The 12,671-nt window shown below is 35.4% G+C and overlaps 1 protein-coding gene across 1 annotated transcript in view; it reads left to right on the top strand.

Moving 5' to 3' along the window:
* Positions 1-12,671, top strand: part of LOC148956601 (TATA element modulatory factor-like) — a 220,073-nt gene that overhangs the window by 101,792 nt on the left and 105,610 nt on the right. The window lies entirely within an intron of this gene.

The raw sequence follows: 12,671 nt of genomic DNA, 5'->3' as shown, positions 1-12,671 counted from the left end.
ATATATATATATATATATATATATATATATATATATATATATATATATATATATATATATATGTATGTATATATATATCATATCACATATATATATATATACTATATATATATATATACATATATATATATATATATATACATATATATATATATATATATATATATATATATATATGTCCCCCTTTGGGGGAACAGTAAAATATTTTATTGTATGTAAATTCAATCATGAATATATCTCATCTAATATATATAGCCCTCTGATGAGAAAAAGCTATCATGACTATTTACTAGTCTCTATTTACATTTTTGTGTGTCAGAATAACCTTTTTCGAACTAGTCTTATACTGTTTGATTCCGTATTTTGTTCCTTTTGAATTCTCAGTTTGACACTCAGGAGCACCCATAGTAATTACCTCTAAATAACAGGCTCATTGAATTTCGTTGACTAAATATACATGAGTTAAGATTTATCCCTGGATTTGACTTCATTATCAGAGTCAACGATGTAGTGCTGCCTGTAGTCAAGGCCATACGACTTCATTGTTTTATTTTTTTTTTCCCAGAAGCAAGACGTATAGAAGAAGTCGCCGCAGGAAAGTGACAAAGCGATTGTTCGTTTTGGAATCATGATTGCCATTGCCAACCTTAAACGTTAAACATGACTTGAAGTCCCCTCGCCCCCCCCCCCCACGCCCCTCCTTCCCCAAAACATATCCACTTAAAATTTTGTGATAGCCATTTTGTTCAGCGTAGTTGATTTCCAGATAGAAAATGTATTTTTAAGGAGGATACTCCCCCACAACCCTCAGGGCAAGGGTTTTAAGTTATGCCCTGGGGGCATATAAGGTTTTTATCGAAGGTGTTGTTGTAGAAAATTCAAAACAGGCTTATTCCATTGGAAATTAAAGAGCTAGTAGCTTTTTTAATAGTCAAAAGGGATTGGAGTATTAGTATCCCGCCTCCCCCTCCATGCCCAACCTTTTCTTGCACCCCACGCCACCAAAGTTTCAGATATCCATTTTTTTGAACACAGGGTATGTAAAGATACTGTTAATGTCTTTCAGGTAGTCAATCCACCCCCACAGTCATGGCACGGGTTTTAAGATATGCCCTTGGGGCATCAAAGGTTTTTACAGAATGTGTTGTTATCTAAGCTTCTATAAATGATCATTTACTTGGACTTTCAAAGGGCTTATGCCCTTTTTAATAGTAAAAAATGATCGGAGGGTACTGAGCCCCCCCCCCCACGCCCATACTTTCCCCAAACACATCCAATCAAAATTTGGAGATAACCATTTTGTTCAGCGTAGTTGATTTCCAGATAGAAAATATATTTTCAAGAGGACACTCCCCGACAACCCTCAGGGCAAGGGTTTTAAGTTATGTCCTGGGGGCATATAAAGTTTTTATAGAAGGCGTTGTTGTAGAAACTTCAAAACATGCTCATTCGATTGGAAATTAAAAGACTAGTGCCCTTTTTAATAGTCGAAAGTGAATGGAGTGTAACTAGCCCCCCCCCCCCCCCCCCACGCCCATCATTTCCCCAAACACATCCAATCAAAATTTTCAGACAGCCGTTTTGTTCAGCGGAGTTAATTTCCAGATAGAAGATATGTTTTTGAAGAGGCCACTCACCCACAACCCTCAGGGCAAGGGTTTTAAGTTATGCCATGGGGGCATATAAGGTTCTTACAGAAGGCATTGTTGTATAAACTACAAAACAGGCTCTTTTGACCGTAAATTAAAGGGCTTGTGCCCTTTTTAATTGTCTAATGTTTTTGTAGGGACCAGAGCCCCCCCCCCCACGCCCATCATTCCCCCAAACACATCCAATAAAAATTTTGAGATAGCCATTTTGTTCAGTGTTGTTGATTTCCACATAGAAAATATGTTTTTGAGGAGGACACTCCCCCAGAACCTTCAAGGCAAGGGTTTTAAGATATGCCCTGGGGGCATATAAAGTTTTTATAGAAGGCGTTGTCGTAGAAACTTCAAAAAAGGTTTATTTGATTTGAAATTCAAAGGAATAGTGCTCCTTTTCATAGTAGAAAGTGATTGGAGGGCAACTACCCCCTTCCCCCACGCCCATCATTCCCCCAAACACATCCAATTAAAATTTTGAGATAGCCATTTTGTTCAGCGGAGTTGATTTTCAGATAGAAAACATTGTTTTGAGGAGGACAATCCCCCACAACCCTCAGGGCAAGAGCTTTAAGATATGCCCTGGGGGCATGAGGTTTTTATAGAAGGCGTTGTCATAGAAACTTCAAAAAAGGCTCATTCGATTGGAAATTCAAAGGGATAGTGCCCTTTTTAATAGTCAAAAGTGATTGGAGGGCAACTAGCCCCCTACGCCCATCATTCCCCCAAATACATCCAATCAAAATTTTGAGATAGCCTTTTTTGCTCAGCGTAGTTGATTTCCAGATTGAAAACATATTTTTGAGGAGGACACTTCCCCACAACCCTCAGGGCAAGGGTTTTAAGTCATGCCCTGGGGGCATATAAGGTTTTTACAGAAGGCGTTGTCGTAGAAACTTCAAAACAGGCTCATTCGATTGGAAATTAAAGGGCTAGGGCCATTTTTAATATTCGAAATTGATTGGATGGCAACTAGCCCCCCCCCCCCCACGCCCATCATTCCCCCAAACACATCCAATCAAAATTTTGAGATAGCCATTTTGTTCAGCGTAGTTGATTTCCTGATAGAAAATATGTTTTTGAGGAGGACAATCCCCCACGACCCTCAGGGCAAGGGTTTTAAGTTATGCCTTGGGGGTATATAAGATTTTTATAGAAGGCGGTGTCGTAGAAACTTAAAAAAAGGCTCATTTGATGGAAATTCCGAGGGCTAGTGCCCTTTGTAATAGTCGAAAGTGCTTTGAGGGCAACTAACCCTCCTCTCACGCCCACCTTTTCCCCAAACACATCCAATCAAAGTTTTAAGACAGCCATTTTATTAAACGTAGTTTTAAGTTCTAGAAATTAGTTCTTTGAGGATTACAACTCCCCCAAAGCCCTCAGGGCAAGAGTTGTAATTTAAGGATTCTCCGAATCCTTCATATTATTTCTTATGGAATGGATGCTCGTATAAACTTTAGAGTGGGCTCATTTGCTTGAAAATTGAAACTTCTTGTTCACGTTTTAAGAGTCAAAAGAGATTGAAGGGCAGCTAGCCCTTCTGCCTCCTCCACGCCCTAAATGCATCAGATAAAACTTTTGAGATGGACATTTTGTTAAAATAGTTCAAAGTTCTGATAACAAAGCACTCCGGTGTCGACACAGCCCACCAGGGCCCAAGGGTAGGCGTTGTAAATTATGCCCTGGGGCATAACTTATTAAGGGGGGTTTATAACTTATGGGAAGGGGTTTTGTATGGGAAGAACACATAGGAAATCTATTATAATTATCCAATTATAAGGTTAAATTACATACTCTGTGATAGATCCCCCCCCCCACCCCATGCCATAAAAACTTGAAGCTTTTTGCAATCAAAAACGAACAAAAATTAATTTAAAAAAAAAAAACTTTCCGAAAAATAAGTTTTTCAAAGAAAAGTAAAGGCATTTTAAATTTAGGCTCCGGAGATACAAATACCTGTTAAAATTAAACTCAAAACGACCAGAAATTACTATTAAAGAATAAATGAAACCCAAAACGACCAGAAATTAAATAAACAATCATAGCAAAAAACATACAACAAGTAATAATATAAATGAATAAATAGATCTTAAAGCGAGTAATGCTTAGATTGAATATGAAAATCAAGGTCAAAACGAAAACAAATATTTTGCTATTAAAATATAAATGAAACTTAAAACGAACAGAAATTAAATAAACAATCAATGCGAACAAACATACAATATGTATTAATGTAAATGAATAAATAAATCTTAAAACGAGTGAAACTTAAATTGAATATGCAAATCAAGTTTGAATCGATTAAAAATAACTACAAACAAAGTTTGTGTATCGCCTCACTGCAGAAGTCTAAAACCTACTGCGTCGACGGCGCTTTACTGAAAACGAATCATATCAAAAATGTTTTCTTTTGTATTTAATATTGAAAATAAATATTAAAATTACAGTAAAATTTTGAACTGATGAACTTCTAGCAATTAATATCATTATGAATCAAATATTCAGTTTAATTTATTAGTTCTTTTCAAGATTGGTCAAGACAAATATAGTTTCACTACAAGCAAAATTTGGATACTGCCCCCATCTTTAACTGTAAAAACCTAAAGCCTTCTGCGTCATTGGTGCTTCACTGAAAACGGATTACTCGTATATTACAAATTTATTATTTTCCAGTTCTTACAGTATTGAAAATGAAAATAAAAATTCCAGTAAAAAAAATCTTGAACTGATGGATCTTTGAACAATTAATATCATTATATATCTAACATTCAATTTGATTTTGTTTATACTTTCCAAGACTGTTCAAGACTCATATAGCTTTGCCATTTTTTTAACTCTGCCATTTTTTGTAACTAAGCGTGTTAGTTTGTTCCGAAAACATTCTATGGCTTCTAGGTATTTCTATTTGAGCGGAAAACTGCACCTCAAACTTTGTGGAACGTGCATTTTCTTGGATGAAACACCAAAATATAATAAAATGTCAAGTTTCGGAGTGTTCCATCACTCGCAAGCAAGTGCCATTGGTATTTTTGAATCCGCATGGTCAATTTAGGGGTGGAGGGTAGGCTAATTCTCGTAGAAGCCCCCTCCGTCGTGGTATGGTTCACATTTTCAACACCTGGCGTCCGGACTATCATATAATCTACCAAGCATACAACTACCCTAAATCAGTATCAATAAATAAATGAAACCCAAAACGAACAAAAATTAAAATAAATATTAGATTCAAACTCAAAACGAGCATAAATGAATGCGAGTAGGGTTCTAAACCCCTGTGCTTTCTAAAAGCCAGAATATAATTTGTACTTTACTGAAAAAATATTCAAATGAGTTTACTGAAAAAAAGTGTGCATTGTTAATTTAATATACATATGCTGATATTTATTCCCTAAAATCTTAATTAATTTTTAATTTCTTAAAGTTACAAAGTGAAAATATTCCAAAGAATTGTTTTCAGTAAAGCGCCAATGACGAAGTAGGTTTTATGCTTCTGCAGTGAGACGATACCCAAACTCTTGTTTGTAGTTATTTTTATTCGATTCAAACTTGATTTGCATATTCAATTTAAGTTTCACTCGTTTTAAGATTTATTTATTCATTAAATTAATATATGTTGTATGTTTGTTTGCATTGATTGTTTATTTAATTTTTGTTCGTTTTAAATTTCATTTATACTTCAATAACAAAATATTTGTTTTCGTTTTAAGCTTGATTTTCATATTCAATCCAAGCATTACTCGCTTTAAGATCTATTTATTCATTTAGATTATTACTTGTTGTGTGTTTTTGCTATGATTGTTTATTTAATTTCTGTTCGTTTTGAGTTTCATTTATTCATTAACAGTAATTTCTGGTTGTTTTGAGTTTCAATTTAAACAGGTATTTGTATCTCCTGAGCTTAAGTTTAAAATGACCTTTACTTTTCTTCGAAAAACTTATTTTTCGAAAGTTTTTTTAATTAATACCACACAAGAGTCTACTTACTATATGACATGGTTAATTTTGCTGCACCTTTTGCTATAAATCGTGATTTTCTGATGAAGTCACATTGTATATCTATTGAAATTCAAACATTCACGAACAAATCAATTTGTAAGCCGTGTCAAATGTAAAACTAGAGAAAAGATACCTACAAAAATCAATTATTAAACTAGATTGTTACAGGGCTAGTTAAAACAACTCGGTTTGTTTTACATTGCTACCACTTTATCTTCCAGATTTTGATCCGATGATGTCCACTTCTTACACTTTGAAGGTTGTAGTGTTAAAAACCCGGATTAACTTAAAAATACATGACTAATGGCAAAAAGTACAAAAACTGCTTTCCACTGAACATTAAATGCTTTTTAGGAGTCAAACCACGCCCAATCTAAACTTCTCTTGATACTATTATTCCCAAAAGCATCGGGAAGTTTTCCCGACCTTGTAACTAAGGTAGTTGAATCAAAACCAACCATCCATTTTGTTCTCTAATTTTCTCTGTTTTTTTATGACTTTTGCCTTATATTTGCCTCTTAGGGGATTCACTCGAGAAACAAGCTATTTAGGTTGCGTTCTACCTTGCTCAGGTAGTCATATTTTGTCTGTCAAAAGCCTTTCAAGTCAGGCTCGCTCGCTTTTGCTGTGTCTGTATGGTGAGTAGGCTTTGTGATTATCTATTGATAATCCAATTGAAAAAAGAAAACTTATTACCAGCTTCTATCTCTATTTTTCTGCTGTTGCTAATTTGACAATTGAAAAGGGGAAAGAATATGAATATGAACGTGCGGGTTCCTATGCATTAAAACAAAATAGTCTAATGTGGGCCTCTGAAATTCTTTACGGTTGAAGAAGTGTTATTCAGATTGAGATTGCTGCTCTTAAGGTTCTCATTATCCAGCTTTGTAAAGAGTTCACAAGAAATCTAAAAAAAAAAGAACTAAAAGCAAAATAGGTTTAAATTCGATTTAGGAAAGGGAAAAAATAATACAATGAACATTTATACAAAGAAAATAATTGAAGTAGTTCGGTAGTACCTCCTCTTAGTCAAGAAATATAGTTGAATTCAAATTTCTGTTTAATAAAAGACCACATACAGCCAAAATTTTGCGTTAAGATCAGTCAATTCGGGGAAGGGGATGAGGTATATTATACTCTAAATGATTGCATTTCTAGAGACTATTAGATTTTTTTACGCATCTAATATGGTTTCACCGAAATTTCAATAGGACGGGTTCGCTATATCAGTCTTAAAGGGACTCGAACCCTATCGTATGTAAGCTAGAAATGTACTTAAACCATACTGTATTTGGAGGACGGGTGATTGGAACGGAAATTTTTTAGTTACAGTACTTTTTTAAGTAATGAAGGACACCGCATTCCGGCAAAGTACTATTTTTGACCATTTTGACAAGGAGCCATTGAGCCCTATTTTCTCTCTTTTTTGTCAACCAAAGGGCAACTGTCAGACTCGCTCAAAATAGTTTGTAGAACGGACATCCGCTTTGGAAAGTAAATAATAAAAAAAATTGCCCAGCATGTTGTAATTTCGACACTTAGTCTTTAATTGATTCCTAAGAAAACATTGGGAATGACTTGATATTCTCAGCATCTAAAATGAAGTAAGAGCCAGCATCATCAAAAGTATTTCAAATTAATTGTAAAGAGTGTAAGCCACAAACCAAAGGATGTGGAGTGGGAAGGTAATATTACCACTGCCGCAGTGTCCTTAATATTTAAGTAATTAAGTTGGTATTTTCTGTCTCCAAGGCCTAGGCAGCAGGATCAATACGATCACCTACCTTAAATTCTTGATAAACACATATAGTTTTATTGTGGTCCGCAAATTCCTGTTGTATTTGTCGTTATTATATTGTTTGCTTCGTAGCAATAATCAATCTAAATGTGCGAATTTACATTATTTTAAAATTAAAATGGAGACTAGTTCTTGCTTTTCTTTTTTTCTTGATGTATAAAACTAATTCAAAATTCGGTATTTGAGAACTTTCTAGATTCTGGGCTGAAATTAATATAATTTATGCTCGATTCCATGCCAGTTTTCTAGCACACATTGGTACAGCCAACTACACTTTCCTCCACGAGAAGAAAAACATTTTCTGTATAAATAGATTTTTTTGAAGACCACACTGCATTGCCAGGACGTATAAATAATGTTTTATAGGCAAAATCCTTTTATTTGACTGTAAAACACAAAAAATATATATCTGGATATTTCGGTAACATTCTCAGTGGCTGTCCTCAGCAGCTTATCTTCTGAAGACGGCCACTGTGTATCTGACTGAAATTTCCAGATCTATTTTTTTGTGTTTTACTGTCAAATAAAAGGATTTTCTCTATTTAACTGTTATTTATACAAATAGATATTAGGAAATTTTGATGCGCAGCCTTTGATTGCTTGCTAAAAATAGTTTTAAGTTATTTAGAATATACAGCACCCCCCCCCCCCCAAAAAAAACAAAACAATGTGAGCTATCAGTATCAAAATTGCCCCAGATTCAATCACAAAAACGAACAGATCTAACTACCAGTTAGCGTTCCTTGAGTTTCGTGAAAGCAGGCAGCTTCTTTTGTTTTTATTCTCATTGATCATGAAATAATCTGCCTATTCTACATATTCTATAATGTACCACAGTCTACGTATTGTTTCTTTTTGAAAATTTGTTCTATTATAACAGCCCAATATAAATGGAAAGTAAAATACTGATGAAGTATAAAATCTGCTAATGTTTTTATTAGACTTCTCAATAACTTTATGATTTTCAGTGTAACACTTGAATGCGTTGGTCTTTTTTTCTCAAAGATGAACTCGAGCTTCTTTAGAGTAACTAAAGTCTAATATTCAGTTGTCTCGGTTTTGTAATTCCCGGTTTATAGTCCCTGATGGGACTATATCCCTTTTCGTCGAAATTACACTTCAAATAGGGATAAATTCTTTTATTAGACAGTGAAAACAATGACAAAATGTCTGGATATTTCGATCACATCACAGTTAAATAAAAAAATTGAGGAAATCAAGTTAGCATTAAGATAAAAGATTTTAATATTCGAGATTTTAATTAAAGAGGAAATATCAGAAAACGAAGGAATAAAAACAACGTCTGTAGAAGAAAAGAAGAAAGCTCTAAAGCTATCCTTTTGTGTTCAAGGTATGCCAAGGAACTATGCGCTGTGTTTGTTAGTGACAAGCGTTAGCATGCATGTGTGGAAAATGTGAAAACGTCAAAAGCAAGTCAAAATTCCTTTGGCGAATGTTTGGCTTGAAAGTTATGTGGATGACTTGATACGGAGTCGAGTATGGAGGGAGAGAGTAGATGTGGAATGGATGAGTAAAATTGAGTTTTAAATTTGTAAATTTTTATTTAAATGTTATAATGTAAAAATAGTTTTAAATTGTAATCTTAAAAAAAATTGAGGAATTGAAGTTGGTATTAAGATAAAAGATTTTAATTTATATTTTATTGGCTACTGTTTGAATTTTGAGTAGCCAAATGGGTATTAAAAAGATTTTAGTAGTTTATTTGTGTGTTATTAAAGAAGGATTAGAAATGTGTGCCTAAAGATATTGTAAGGGCACAGCATTCTACTCCTTAGGTTTGTTATGGGGTTGAGGTTGGGAGGATGGAGGATGATGTATAGTTGATTGAGAACAAGGTTTTAAGAAAAATATTTGTGTGTTATTAATGTATTTCCACGGTGAAAGGGGTTCTCTATGGCGGAAGGGCACCCTCCAAAACGGGAATGGTATTTTTTGTGGTTTTGAAATTTATTGTAGCATACCTTGTCTTCATCAATTATGTTTGGCTATCCGAATTAAAAATAAAAGATGTTTTTAAATTAGTGTAGGTGACATTAAAGTTTGAAATTGCGTGAAAAAGATTATTATGTCAACGAGAGGAGAGGAGGCGGGATTAAAAAATTAAAATAGAAGAAGAAAAAAACATGCACAGTTACCGTCATCAGAAGATGTGTCCTCTTCAGTTTGTCTGCTGATAAAGATCACTGTGCATCTGATCGAAATATTTGGAGATTTTGTTATTGTTTACAAAATTTGTTATTGGAGATTATTTGAACTATGTATACATCATGGAAAGGCAGTGTCGTCTTCGAAAATACTTATACCCCCTTTCACGGTTGAATAATTTCAGTCAACTTTAAGTTGGCGCTTCTTCTCGGCCCATAGATCCTCCCCCATTCACTGGTACAAATTGCATCCAGTAAATAACATTCGATATACAAACAATAAATATTTCCTCTGCAAAATACATAGCGGAGTTTCGACTCAGAATCTTAGATTACTTCCTAGGAAAATATTCAGACTGTCTTGGGACATCCTGAATCTAGGAAGTAATAAAGAGCCAGGAACATCAAAAGTGTCTCAGATTCAATCCGAGGAAAATGAAAATGAAACATTTCTAATCACTAATCAACATGTTATTTGTCGGGTGAAGTTTCCTAACATATAAGCCTCTCACGAAGAAGCGCTAATAATTGGGATATTACTATTCTAGTTGCGAACTAGGAAGAATAGTACAAATAACACTCGACTACATTAACATAGTACAAATAACATTCGAATCAAGTGAGTATAGTAGAATTATGCCAAGTAATGTGATTTCGAGTTTATATTTAATTACTGAATGATAAAACTCGACAAGTAAAGGTGATAATATAACCTATTATATTTTTACAGAAATATTGACTTGAGATTGGTAATTTACAAGCCATGGATTATTAACGTACATATCAATACATGTGGGAGGAGGAATACGATTTCATGTAAAAACAGTGAAATGTGCCTGATTTGGGACATGGCTATTCAAAATTGTAATTCTGGAAAACTTCAGGTCTATTTAAACTACTCGGATGAATTAAAATTGTCTGAAAAAGGTGCACTGGAACCCCATAATGTTGGTTTGGGGAAGGTCTTTCGCTTATTTTTCTTTTACTAAAAATACAGTTTTAAGTGGCTATTTTTTCATTCAGTAGAAATGAAAAGAGATATTTGATAAAGTTATTATCAATTCTTTGCTGACATCTAGTCTTCCAGAGTAGTTAGGCTTTATTGGTGCTAGGGTAGAAAATCCTGTGTCACAAAAGCATTGTAGTTGCAAAAGGCACTAGTATTCTCATGGCTTTTTGAAATACCGGGCACACTTCTTTTACACTTACCCAGAATTTTTAATGAATTTTTTAAGCTTTCAAAAGTCTCTACGTTGAAGAACAATGAGCTGTTCTCCTCTTAATTTTATTACTGCTGCTTGATGTTCAAGCACTAGTTTGATTACTAATCAAAAATCTTTTTCGTTACTACCCATACTAGGAATAATAAGTAGGACTAATATCAAAATGTATTAACTACTACTTACTTGCTTACCTCCCCTCCGCCGCGTAGGCCGATTCGGGGCTTCTCCTGTAATGGCATCAAAACAATATTTTCGGCATACCTCCCTGTTTGTTGCAGTCTTCAGCGGTATTGGGATGGGGTGGTCAGAATGGTTTTCTCGTCAGCGCTTGGGAGGTCGTCCCGTTGGGCGAGAGGCATTTATTCTTCCTTCAAATGCTATTTTGGGCAGTCAGGCTGGGGACATACGCTGAACGTGTCCTAACCATTTAAGCTGTTAGAGTTGTATGGTCTGCATGATGGTACGAGGTTAATTCAAGGACGACAGTAACCATTCGTTTGATACTCGGTCAAGGAAAGTGATGCCAGTAAGCTTTTAGAACGATTTAGTTTCAATTGCCGCCAGTCGGTTCTTGTCATCGGCTTTTAGAGTCCATGTCTCTGCTCCACACGTTGGAACTAGAATCAATAAGGCACCGATAAGTCACATCATCAGTTTTAAAGGTATGCATTTATTTTTTTAAATAGACTGCAGTGACTTGAAGCATGCGGAGGCAAGAGCCAGGCATCGTTTGATATCTTTTGAGGAGTCATTTGTGGATGTCAGCAAACTTCGTTGGTGAGCAAACTGGTTGACCCACTCTCTTTCCTCGCCCTGAATGGTGAATTTAGAGGGGGGGGGTTCAGTCTCTTCGTGCCGTGATACTCACATCAACCTGGACTTGCTGACGTTTGTTTTCATTCCATAGGAACTAGCTGCGTCGTCGATAGTGTTTACGGAGTCTTGAAGCTCATCTATATTTCCATTCAGACGACTAATGTCATCAGCATATGCAAGCGGGTCAAAAAAGTATCCTCTTAAGACTATTCCCGTGGTAATAGTGACAAGTGCCAGCACACTATTTAGGAATAGGCGGAAAAGAGTGGGTGAGAGGAGGCATCCTTGGAGAACCCCTGTAGAGGTAGAAAATTCTTCAGTAAGTCCTTCCCTTGTCTGCACCATACTTCTCTCCTTCTCGTACATACTCCTTATAATATCGATAATATCAAAGGGAATTCTGAAGTGAGCCAAGTTTTGCCAGAGACCATCTCGCCAAGTCAGGTCGAAGGCTTGCTTAAAGTCGATCGACAGTTGGTATATTTCTTTAGCAAATTCCAAATATCGTTCCATGATTTGTTTAATGACAAATATTTGGTCTATAGTGGATCTATTCTGACTGAATCCAGCTTAATACTCAGGTATCACATACCTTGTCATGTTTCTTATGCGATCTAGGAGTATTTCCTGAAGGGTTTTCGCGGGTTGGCAAATCAGTAATATGGGTCTGTAGATGTCGCAATTTCTTTTTGGATCCTTTCTTGTGCAAAGGGACTATGACAAATGTTCACCAGAAATAGGGTTAGCGTTCTTTTTCCCGCGCAGCTGTATTACTCAGGTATCACATGTCTTGTCATGTTTCTTATGCGATCTAGAAGCATTTTCAGGAGGGTTTTTGCGGGTTGGCAAGTCTGCAATATGGGTCTGTAGTTGTCGCAATTGCTTTTGGATCCTTTCTTGTGCAAGGGGACGATGACAGAAGTTGACCAGAAATAGGGTTAGTGTTCTGTTTCCTACGCAGCTGTACTATTCGATGGCACAGATCGACGACGATGTCAGATTCTATTCTGAGCAATTCTGATTGTATACC

This window comes from Artemia sp. Qi Xiang Cuo, chromosome 1 (genome assembly GCF_049724085.1).
Source record: "Artemia sp. Qi Xiang Cuo chromosome 1, ASM4972408v1, whole genome shotgun sequence".
In the NCBI taxonomy this organism is placed as follows: Eukaryota; Metazoa; Arthropoda; class Branchiopoda; order Anostraca; family Artemiidae; genus Artemia; species Artemia sp. Qi Xiang Cuo.
Note: the sequence above shows the minus strand (reverse complement) of the source record. Positions and strands in the feature narration are given on the sequence as shown.